The sequence below is a fragment of the Podarcis erhardii genome (genome assembly GCF_964252035.2).
Source record: "Podarcis erhardii genome assembly, chromosome: 7".
Lineage (NCBI taxonomy): Eukaryota > Metazoa > Chordata > Lepidosauria > Squamata > Lacertidae > Podarcis > Podarcis erhardii.
The window spans coordinates 16,617,074-16,629,499 of NC_138511.1; the positions used below are offsets into that span (position 1 = coordinate 16,617,074).

Below are 12,426 nucleotides of genomic sequence, written 5' to 3' on the forward strand. Positions count from 1 at the left end.
AAGCCTCAAGCTATGCAGGACCTAATGGCCTCAATCATGGTAACCCATCTGCCCAAGTGGCAAGATTGCAGGCATCTTTTAATGATCCTCTTCACCACTGGGGAAAGTAGGAGAATAGATGGCACCTCAGAGCGAAACCTAAGGGGGGAGGTGCCACCAGCAGAGCCAAACCCCGATGGAAGGGTCTGTATTTGGTACACCCTTGAAGATTCAAACCTGCTTGGACCCGCACCAACCAGCCTGGACCGGTTCAAACCAGTTTGGACTGGTTCCAACCGTTCTCAACAGGTTCCAAACGGCTTGGACCGACACAAACCGGCCTCGACCGGTTCAAACCGCCCTCGATTGGTTCCAACCTGGGTTGGGCTGGTTCCAACTGGCTTGGACGAGACCCAACTTGTATGAACTGGTTGTGACTGGTCTGGGCTGGTTCGAAGTGACATAGTCCTGTTCCAACCGGCCTGGACCTGTTCTAACCAGCTTGGGCTAGTTTCAAATGACCTGCACCTGCTCCAACTGGCCTGGACCTGCTCCAACCTGTATGGGCCAGTTCCAACCCACTTAGAACTGCTCAAACTGCCTTGGGCCATTTCAAACCGGCCTTGACCGGTTCAAACCAGCTTGGACTGGTTCAAACTGGTCTCAACAGGCTCCAACCGGCTTGGACCGGTTCAAACGGGCCTAGACCGGTTCCAAGCAGCTTGGACCTGTTTCAACCAACTTGGACTGGTTCAAACCAGCCTAGACCGGTTCCAACCAGTCTGGCCCAGTTTAAACTAGTCTGGGTATGTTGGAACTTGCCTGGACTTTTCTCCAACTAGTTTGAGATGGTTTAAACCAGCTTGGACCGGTTCCAACCGGCTGGGACCTGTTGTACTCGGCTTCGACTGGTTCAAACCAGCCTAGACCTGTTCCAACCACTTCAAACCAGTTCGGGGAAGTTGGACCAGTTCAAATTGGTCTGGAGAGCTTGGAATCTGCCTGGACTTTTTCAATCTGGTTTGGGCTTGTTCCTACCGGCTTGTACCAGATCCAACCAATATGAACTGGTTCCAACCAGCTTGGCTCTGTTCCAAACAGTCTGGGCCAGTTCAAACCGGTCTGGGCAAGTTGGACCCCGCCTGGACTTTTTCAACTCGTTTTGTCTGGTTCCAACCATCTTGTATCGGATCCAACCGTTATCAACTGTTTCCAACAGATCAGGGCTGGTTTCAAGAGACATACTCCTGTTCCACTTACCTGGACCTGTTCCAACCAGTCTGAGCTAGTTCCAACCAGTCTGGGCCAGTTCAAACTTTGGACTGGCACATACTGGCCTCAACTGGTTCAAACCGGATTGGACCATCACACACCGGCCTAGTCCTGTTCAAACCGGCTTGAACTGGCAAAAACCGGCCTAGACCGGTTAATGCCAGCCTAGACCTTTTCAAACTGGCTTGCACCGGTTCCACCCGGTTTGAACAGGATCTAACTGCCTGGACCAGTTCCAACCTGCTTGGACTGGTTCAAAACAGTCTAGACCTGTTCCTGTGTAAGCTAGTTCCAACCAGTTTGGGCTAGTTCAAACTAGTATGGCCAAGCTGGAACCCGCCTGGAGCTTTTCTAACTGGTTTGTGCTGATTCCAACCGGCTTGGACTGCATCCAACTGGTATGAAATAGTTCCAACTGGTCTGGACTGGTTGCAAGTGACATAGATCTGTTCCATCTAGCCCGGACCTGCTCCAACCCGTCTGGGCCTGTTCCAATCCACTTGGACCTGTTCAAACAGGCTTGGACCAGCACAAACCGGCCTAGACTTGTTCAAACCGGCCTAGACTTGTTCAAACTGGCTTGGACCAGTTCCAACTGGTCTCAACAGGTTCAAACTGGCTTGGACCGGTTCCAAAGGGCCACGACCTGTTCCAACCAACTTGGGCCGGTTTCAAATGACCTGTACCTGCTCCAACTGGCTTGGACCGACTCCAAACTGTCTGGGCCAGTTCCAACCCACTTGGAACTGTTCAAACTGGCTTGGGCCGGTTCAAGCCATCCTAGACTGGTTCCAACCAGTCTGGACCGGTTCCAACCAGTCTGGACCGGTTCCAACCAGTCTGGACTAGTTCAAACTGGTCTGGGCAAGTTGGAACCCACCTGAACCTTTTCCAACTGGTTTGTGCTTTTCCAACTGGCTTGGACCAGATCCAACTGGTATGAATTTGTTCCAACTGGTCTAGGCTGGTTCCAAGCGACATAGACCTGTTCCAACTGGCTTGGACCTTGTCTAATCAGCTTGTGCAGGATTCAAATGACCTGCACCTGCTCCAACCGGCCTGGACCTGCTCAAAGCTGTCTAGAGCTCTTCAAACTAGTTTGGGCCAGTTCAAACTGACTTGGACCAGCACAAACCGGCCTGAACCTGTTGAAACCAGCTTGGACCAGTTCAAACAGGTCTCAACAGGTTCGAGCTGGCTTAGACCGGTTCGAACAGGTTTCAACAGGTTCAAACCGGCTTGGACCGGTTCCAACCAGCCTAGACCTGTTCGAAACAGCGTGGGCCAGTGTCAAATGACCTGCACCTGCTCCAACTGTCCTGGACCTGCTCGAAGCAGTCTGGAACTGTTCAAACTGACTTTGGCCGTCTCAAACCAGTCTAGACCTGTTCAAACCAGCGTGGACCAGCACAAACCAGCCTAAACTGGTTCAAACCAGGCTTGAAATGTTCAAACCGGCTTGAACTGCTTCCAGCCGGTCTCAAAAGGATCCAAACTGCTTGAACCAGGTCAAAACAGCCTCAACCAGTTCAAACCTGCTTGGACCACCACAAACCAGCTGAGACCAGCACAAACCAGCCTAGATCTGTTCCAAGCAGTCTGAGCTAGTTCAAACCAGTCTGGGCCAGTTCAAACTGGTCTGAGCAAGTTAAAACCAGCCTGGACTTTTTCCAATTGGTTTGAGCAGGTTGAAACCGGCTTGGACGGGCTCAAACAAGCCTAGACCTATTCAAACCGGCATGGAAAGGTTCAAACTGGTCTGAACATGTTCCAACTGGTTTGGACTGGTTCAAACCAACCTAGACCAGTTCCAACCAGTCTGGATGAGTTCAAATTGGTCTGGGCAAGTTGGAACCCGCCAGGACATTTTCCAACTGGTTTGTGCTGGTTCCAACCGGCTTGGACCATATCCAACTGGTATGAACTTGTTCCAACTGGTCTGGGCTGGTTGCAAGCGAAATAGACCTGTTCCATCCGGCCTGGACCTTTTCTAACCACCTTGGGCCAGTTTCAAATGACCTGCACCTGCTCCAACTGGCCCGGACCTGCTCCAACCCGTCTGGGCCGGTTCCAACCCACTTGCACCTGTACTAACTGGCTAGGACCAGCACAAACGTGCCTAGACCGGTTCAAACCAACCTAGACCAGTTCAAACCAGCTTGGACAGGTTCAAACCAGCCTAGACTTGTTCAAACAGGCTTGGACCGGTTCCAACCGATCTCAACAGGTTCCAACTGGCTTGGACCGGTTCCGACCAGCCTGGACCTGTTCCATCCAACTTGGCCAGTTTCAAATGACCTGCACCTGCTCCAACTGGCTTGGATCTGCTCCAAACTGTCTGTGCCCTAACCCGCTGGGTCATAATTTCACAAAAAAATCTGACATTCTGCAATTCACTCAAAAATGGTGCCAAACTGTTGCAAATGCTCCCCTGCAAGGTTTTGCGGTGAAAGCAGAAGGGTTTTTATCCTAGGCCAAGAAATCAGCCCTCGATGACTTAACCTGTGGAAAAAAAATTCTAAGCCCCGGGGTCACAATTTCAGCAACAATCTACAATTCTTCAATTCACTCAAAAATGGTGCCAAACTGTTGCAAATTCCCCCCGGAAAGGGTTTTTATTATAGGCCAAGAAATCAGCCCTCGACGACTTAACCTGTGGAAAAACATTTTTCTGAAACAATCCCTAAGCTGCAGGGTCACAATTTCAGCAAAAATCTGACTTTCGGCAATTCACTCAAAAATGGTGCCCAACGCTTGCAAATGCTCCCCTGAAAGCTTTGGCGGTCGAAACAGAATGCTGTTTCTCACAGGACAAGAAATCAGCCCTTGACAACTTAACTGGCGGAAAATGACTTTTTTGAAAAAAATCTTAAGCCCCGGGGTCACAATTTCAGCAAAAATCTGACGTTCTCCAATTCACTCACTATTGACTTTGTAGATTATATAAGGCAGTCTCCTAGGTAAGTCAACTCTATCCTAAGACAAGTAAATAATAATGTGTTTCGGTACAAGCAGCTTTTCCACATTCACTACTTCCAAAGTTTGAATAAGAAAGCCACTAATTAGGTTAAATTGGTTCCTTCACATCTTTCCAGCTTTCTTAGTCACATGAGCTTGAGCTCAAAGAATGTTAGGGGTTTCCTCCATAACTGACAAGCAAGTTATCAAGGTAGTCTTCCAGCTCCTGCACCTGCCGGTCTCGCTTGGCAATCACATCTTTCTGCCTCAAGACCAGCTGGATCAGCTCGCTGTGTGTCAGCTGACCATAAGCATAGGCGGGATCTGAAGGATCATATTTATTTATATCAGCTTCATTTTGGTTATCCAAGATCTTCGATGTTATGCTCTGTTTTTTTGGATGAAGTCAGAGCTTAGCAGGATAAATTGCGTCACTCTGCAGATTCTGAGTGGGATGTGTTTCAGAGGGTGAAACCCATGCCTGGAGCAGCTTCTTCTTGCCAGAGGAATCCACTTTGGTACCCAAGCCCTCTGCTGTAGCTTTCTTCGTAGGTTTTGCTCTATTACAGCCAGAAGTATCAGATTGGAAAGAACAAATAGAGTGATAAGAACTGGACAGAGGGGAAAGATGAACAGGCTTAAGAGACAACTCAGGACTATCACCCTCTGTATTTTCTTTTAAGCTGTAAGCATTCGTCTGCTCCAATCCCTGTACATCATGGCTTGCATTTTCAAGGGCTAGTGCTGAAGGTGCAACCAATGGTTTGTTTAGTTCAAATCCATCATCAGGAGCACTTGTCTTCATGAGAAGCGATACAGTCTGCGGAAAAATATTTTTTTGAAAAAATCCCTAAGCCCTAAATCAGAAAAAATCTGACGTTCTCCAATTCACTCAAAAATGTTGCCAAACGGTTGCAAATGCTCCCCTGAACGGTTTGGCAGTCGAAACAGTAGGCGTTTTATCACAGGACAAGAAATCAGCCCTCGACAACTTAAATGGCGGAAAAATGTTTTTTTGAAAAAATCCCTAAGCCCCGGGGTCACAATTTCAGAAAAAAATCTGACGTTCTCCAGTTCACTCCAAAATGTTGCCAAACGGTTGCAAATGCTCCCCTGAAAGGTTTGGAGGTCGAAACAGGCTTTTTATCACAGGACAAGAAATCAGACCTTGACAACTTAACAGGCAAAAGAAGACATTTTTGAAAAAATCCCTAAGCCCCGGGGTCAAAATTTCAGCAAAAATCTGACTTTCAGCAATTCACTCAAAAATGGTGCCCAACGCTTGCAAATGCTCCCCTGAAAGGTTTGGCGGTCGAAACAGAAGGCTTTTTATCATAGGTGAAGAAATCAACCCTCGACGACTTAACCAGTGAAAAATTTTTTTTAAAGCCCACGGTCACAATTTTGGCAACAATCTGAAATTCTCCAATTAACTCAAAAATGGTGCCAAACTGTTGTAAATTCTCCCCTGAATGGTTTGGCAGTGGAAGCAGAAGGCTTTTTATCATAGGCCAAGAAATCAGCCCTTGACAACTAAACCTGCGGAAAAACATATTTCTGAAAAAATCCCAAGCCCCCTGCAGTATAGTTGTTTAAAGTACTTCTGGAAACAGTTTCTGATCTCAGCTGGGTTATGTATGTTTTTTCCTTCCACTTCTAGATTTGTAATAGTGTTTAATTTTTGTCTTTTTCTCATTTGCCAAGCCAAGAGTTTCCCGCATTTATTCGCTGATTAAAATGTCTTTTGTCTCATTTGTTTGATTTTCCATTCTATTTCTTGATTCATCAATTCCATATATTGTGTTTGATATAATTTTATTTCTCTCAAAATCTCCTGCGACTTTGGTTTTGCTCTCAATTTCTTCTCCCCTTCTTTTATTTTCTCTAAAATTTTGTCTTTCTTCTCATTTTGACTTCTTTTCTTTATGGCATTCTGTTGTATCAAAAACCCTCTCATAACGGCTTTACTTGCGTCCCAGATTACTCTTTTTTCAACCTCAGTGTTCATATTTATTTCAAAATAGTCTCTCAAAGTTTTTTGGGCCTTTTTGTAAACTTCTTGATCTCTGAATAAGGTGTCATTCATCCTCCATCTGAAGGAGCCAGTTGCTATTTGTTTCATCTCCATCCTTACAGCATTGTGGTCGGAGCAAGTTTTAGGCAGATTTCCACTTTCCTTATCTTTGGTGCCATTCCTCTAGTTACCCATATTTGGGCAATTCTAGTCCATGTCATCTTGGCTTCAGAAAAGAAGGTTCCCTCTCTTCCCAAAGGGTTCCTTATTCTCCAAATGTCCACCAAATCCATATTGTCAGTCATTTCAAAAAAAGTTTTTGGTAGCCTACCATCTTTGGTGACTACCTGTCTTTGTGCCTTGTCCATATTTGTAGATACTACTCCATTCATGTCCCCCATCAAAATCAGATTATAGTCTAGATGATCCAGTAGGGTAGGGTCTCATGCAACTTCTTAAAGAATTCAGATTTCCCCTCGTTCGGTGCATAAATTCCAACTATCAAAAATTTCTCTCCTTGGTGTTGAATTTCAATTGCCAGATATCTTCCTTGCTCATCTTTGAAGATTAATTTCGGTAAAAGTCTCTCCTTTGCATATATCACCACTCCTCTTTTTTTAATTTTGTCAGATGAAATAAACTCTTGTCCCAATCTCTTATTAATAAGTATTTTCCTATGTAACCTCATTACATGTGTTTCTTGTAGGCAGATCAAGTCCAATTGTTCCTTTTTTAATATATGGAAAACACTTTTTCTCTTCCGAGGGGAATTAAGTCCATTACAGTTCCAACTTAGAAGTTGCTGAGCCATGATGGGGTTACTTCACTTTACCTCCAACTGCTCCGAGTAGCTGTTCTTGTTCTGTCAGTGGTGTCTCTTTCCCTGGGTCAAGGAGTCCAAATGACAGGTTTGCTATGTCTAGTATTCCTTTTTCCAGTGTTCTTGGGTCTTCTCCGGATTCCGCTTCTTTCTGTAGGTCTTCTCCATGATCTTCCAAAAACTTAGGTTTTGTCAAAGATGTATAACTTGCTGCTGAAATGGAACACTCAGGATGAAACGGTGAAGTCTGCTATGATTAAATGGGCACAGGATGTTGGACATAATATTATGTTTGCTGACTGGGAACAGTTATGGACCACCGGTATGAAATTTACGGCATGTAACGCCTTAAGAGAGAATATTATGAAAATGATTTACAGGTGGTACATGACACCAGTCAAGCTTGCAAAAATTTATCATTTGCCCAATAATAAATGTTGGAAGTGTAAAGAGACTGAAGGTACATTCTTTCACCTTTGGTGGACGTGCCCATGGATTAAGGCTTTCTGGGAAATGATTTTTAATGAAATGAAAAAGGTATTTAAATATACCTTCTTGAAGAAACCAGAGGCCTTCCTCCTGGGCATGGTTGGCCAATTGGTGTCAAAGAAGGACAGAACTTTTTTTATGTATGCGACAACAGCAGCAAGAAAACTCATTGCAAAATATTGGAAGACACAAGATCTACCCACTCTGGAAGAATGGCAGATGAAGATGATAGACTATATGGGATTGGCAGAAATGAACGGCAGAATCCGAGACCAGGGAGAAGAGTCGGTGGAAGAAGATTGGAAGAAGTATAAAGATTATTTGCAGAAATATTGTAAAATTAATGAATGTTAGAATGATGTTGGATAGAAATTAAGTGGTTCCAAACGGTTGCAAATGCTCCCCTGAAAGGTTTGGCGGTCGAAAAAGGAGGCTTTCTATCACAGGAAAAGAAATCAGAAATCAACAACTTAACCGGAGGAAAAATATTTTTTTGAAAAAATCCCTAAGCCCCGGGGTCACAATTTCAGAAAAAATGTGACTTTCGGCAATTCAGTCAAAAATGGTTCCAAACGGTAGAAAATGCTCCCCTGAAAGGTTTGTTGGTCGAAACAGAAGGCTATTTTTCACAGGACAAGAAATCAGACCTCGACAACTTAACCGGAGTAAGAAGATTTTTCTGAAAAAATCCCTAAGCCCCAGGGTCACAATTTCAGAAAAAAATCTGACTTTGGGCAATTCACTCAAAAATGGTGCCCAACGGTTGCAAATGCTCCCCTGAAAGGTTTGTCGGTCGAAACAGGAGGCTTTCTATCACAGGACAAGAAATCAGACCTCGACAACTTAACCTGCGGAAGAAGATTTTTTTGAAAAAATCCCTAAGCCCCGTGGTCACAATTTCAGAAAAAATCTGACTTTCGGCAATTCATTCAAAAATGACGCCCAACGGTTGCAAATGCTCCCCTGAAAGGTTCGGCGGTCAAAACAGGAGGCTTTCTATAACAGGACAAGAAATCAGCCCTCGACAACTTAACCTGTCGAAGAAGATTTTTTTGGAAAAATCCTTAAGCCCCGGGGTCACAATTTCAGGGAAAAAGTGACTTTCTGCAATTCACTCAAAAATGGTGCCCAACGGTTGCAAATGCTCCTTTGAAAGGTGTGTCGGTCGAAACAGAAGGCTTTCTATCACAGGACAAGAAATCAGACCTCGACAACTTAACCTGCGGAAGAAGATTTTTTTGAAAAAATCCCTAAGCCCCGGCGTCACAATTTCAGAAAAAATGTGACTTTCTGCAATTCACTCAAAAATGGTGCCCAACGGTTGCAAATGCGCCCCTGAAAGGTTTGTCGGTCGAAACAGAAGGCTTTTTATCACAGGACAAGACATCACACCTCGACATCTTAACCGGAGGAAAAATATGTTTTTTGAAAAAATCCCTAAGCCCCGGGGTCACAATTTCAGAAAAAATGTGACTTTTGGCAATTCACTCAAAAATGGTGCCCAACGGTTGCAAATGCTCCCCTAAAAGGTTTGGCGGTCGAAACAGAAGGCATTTTATCACAGGACAAGAAATCAGATCTTGACAACTTAACCGAAGGAAAAATATTTTTTTGAAAAAATCCTTAAGCCCCGAGGTCACAATTTCAGAAAAAATCTGACTTTCGGCAATTCACTCAAAAATGGTGCCCAACGGTTGCAAATGCTCCCCATAACGGTTTGGCAGTCGAAACAGAAGGCTTTCTATCACAGGACAAGAAATCAGCCCTCGACAACTTAACCTGCGGAAGAAGATTTTTTTGAAAAAATCCCTAAGCCCAGGGGTCACAATTTCAGGAAAAATCTGACTTTTAGCAATTCACTCAAAAATGGTGCCCAACGGTTGCAAATGCTCCCCTGAAAGGTTTGGCGATCGAAACAGAAGGCTTTCTATCACAGGACAAGAAATCAGAAATCGACAACTTCACCAGCGGAAGATTTTTTTGAAAAAATCCCTAAGCCCCGGGGTCACAATTTCAGAAAAAATGTGACTTTTGGCAATTCACTCAAAAATCGTTCCGAATGGTTGCAAATGCTCCCCTGAAAGGTTTGGCGGTCGAAACAGACAACTTTTTATCACAGGACAAGAAATCAGCCCTCGACAACTTAACCTGCGGAAGAAGATTTTTTTAAAAAAATCCCTAAACCCCGGGGTCACAATTTCAGGAAAAATCTGACTTTTAGCAATTCACTCAAAAATGGTGCCCAACGGTTGCAAATGCTCCCCTGAATGGTTTGGCGGTCGAAACAGAAGGCTTTTTATCACAGGAGAAGAAATCAGAGCTCAACAACTTAACCGGAGGAAAAATATTTTTTTGAAAAAATCCCTAAGCCCCGGGGTCACAATTTCAGAAAAAATCTGACTTTCGGCAATTCACTCAAAAATGGTGCCCAACGGTTGCAAATGCTCCCCTGAAAGGTTTGGCGGTCGATACAGAAGGCTTTCTATCACAGGACAAGAAATCAGACCTTGACAACTTAACCTGCGGAAGAAGATTTTTTTGAAAAATTCCCTAAGCCTCCTTCACAATTTCAGAAAAAACCTGACTTTCGGCAATTCACTCAAAAATGGTTCCGAACGGTTGCAAATGCTCCCCTGAAAGGTTTGGCGGTCGAAACAGAAGGCTTTTTATAACAGGACAAGAAATCAGCCCTCGACAACTTTACCTGCGGAAGAAGATTTTTTTGAAAAAATCCCTAAGCCCCGGGGTCACAATTTCAGAAAAAAATGTGACTTTTGGCAATTCACTCAAAAATGGTTCCGAACGGTTGCAAATGCTCCCCTGAAAGGTTTGGCGGTCGAAACAGAAGGCTTTTTATCACAGGACAAGAAATCAGCCCTCGACAACTTAACCTGTCGAAGAAGATTTTTTTGAAAAAATCCCTTAGCCCCGGGGTCACAATTTCAGAAAAAATCTGACTTTCGGCAATTCATTCAAAAATGACGCCCAACGGTTGCAAATGCTCCCCTGAAAGGTTCGGCGGTCAAAACAGGAGGCTTTCTATAACAGAACAAGAAATCAGCCCTCGACAACTTAACCTGTCGAAGAAGATTTTTTTGAAAAAATCCCTAAGCCCCGGGGTCACAATTTCAGGGAAAAAGTGACTTTCTGCAATTCACTCAAAAATGGTGCCCAACGGTTGCAAATGCTCCTTTGAAAGGTGTGTCGGTCGAAACAGAAGGCTTTCTATCACTGGACAAGAAATCAGACCTCGACAACTTAACCTGCGGAAGAAGATTTTTTTGAAAAAATCCCTAAGCCCCGGAGTCACAATTTCAGAAAAAATGTGACTTTCTGCAATTCACTCAAAAATGGTGCCCAACGGTTGCAAATGCGCCCCTGAAAGGTTTGTCGGTCGAAACAGAAGGCTTTTTATCACAGGACAAGACATCACACCTCGACATCTTAACCGGAGGAAAAATATGTTTTTTGAAAAAATCCCTAAGCCCCGGGGTCACAATTTCAGAAAAAATGTGACTTTCGGCAATTCACTCAAAAATGGTGCCCAACGGTTGCAAATGCTCCCCTGAAAGGTTTGGCGGTCGAAACAGAAGGCATTTTATCACAGGACAAGAAATCAGATCTTGACAACTTAACCGGAGGAAAAATATTTTTTTGAAAAAATCCTTAAGCCCCGAGGTCACAATTTCAGAAAAAATCTGACTTTCGGCAATTCACTCAAAAATGGTGCCCAACGGTTGCAAATGCTCCCCTGAACGGTTTGGCAGTCGAAACAGAAGGCTTTCTATCACAGGACAAGAAATCAGCCCTCGACAACTTAACCTGCGGAAGAAGATTTTTTTGAAAAAATCCATAAGCCCAGGGGTCACAATTTCAGAAAAAATCTGACTTTCGGCAATTCACTCAAAAATGGTGCCCAACGGTTGCAAATGCTCCCCTGAAAGGTTTGGCGGTCGAAACAGAAGGCTTTTTATCACAGGAGAAGAAATCAGCCCTCGACAACTTAACCTGCGGAAGAAGAGTTTTTTGAAAAAATCCCTAAGCCCAGGGGTCACAATTTCAGAAAAAATGTGACTTTCGGCAATTCACTCAAAAATGGTGCCCAACGGTTGCAAATGCTCCCCTGAAAGGTTTGGCGATTGAAACAGAAGGCTTTCTATCACAGGACAAGAAATCAGAAATCGACTACTTCACCAGCGGAAGAAGATTTTTTTGAAAAAATCGCTAAGCCCCGAGGTCACAATTTCAGAAAAAATCTGACTTTTGGCAATTCACTCAAAAATGGTGCCCAACGGTTGCAAATGCTCCCCTGAAAGATTTGGCGGTTGAAACAGGAGGCTTTCTATCACAGGACAAGAAATCAGACCTCGACAACTTCACCTGCGGAAGATGATTTTTTTGAAAAAATCCCTAAGCCCCGGGGTCACAATTTCAGAAAAAATGTGACTTTTGGCAATTCACTCAAAAATCGTTCCGAACGGTTGCAAATGCTCCCCTGAAAGGTTTGGCAGTCGAAACAGAAGGCTTTTTATCACAGGAGAAGAAATCAGCCCTCAACAACTTAACCTGCGGAAGAAGAGTTTTTTGAAAAACTCCCTTAGCCCAGGGGTCACAATTTCAGAAAAAAATCTGATTTTCGGCAATTCATTCAAGAATGGTGCCCAACGGTTGCAAATGCTCCCCTGAAAGGTTTGGCGATCGAAACAGAAGGCTTTCTATCACAGGACAAGAAATCAGACCTTGACAACTTAACCTGCGGAAGAAGATTTTTTTGAAAAAATCCTTAAGCCCCGAGGTCACAATTTCAGAAAAAATCTGACTTTTGGCAATTCACTCAAAAATGGTGCCCAACGGTTGCAAATGCTCCCCTGAAAGGTTTGGCGATCGAAACAGA

At 44.2% G+C, this 12,426-nt stretch overlaps 1 long non-coding RNA gene across 1 annotated transcript; it reads right to left on the reverse strand.

The window, feature by feature from the left end:
• Positions 1 to 446: 446 nt before the first annotated feature.
• Positions 447 to 3,620, reverse strand: LOC309347110. Its single transcript, XR_014158860.1, has 3 exons — positions 3,550 to 3,620; positions 1,898 to 1,931; positions 447 to 467 (listed from the first exon to the last, which is right to left on the reverse strand). It is a non-coding gene; the product is annotated as an uncharacterized lncRNA (long non-coding RNA).
• Between the last annotated feature and the right edge of the window lie 8,806 nt (positions 3,621 to 12,426).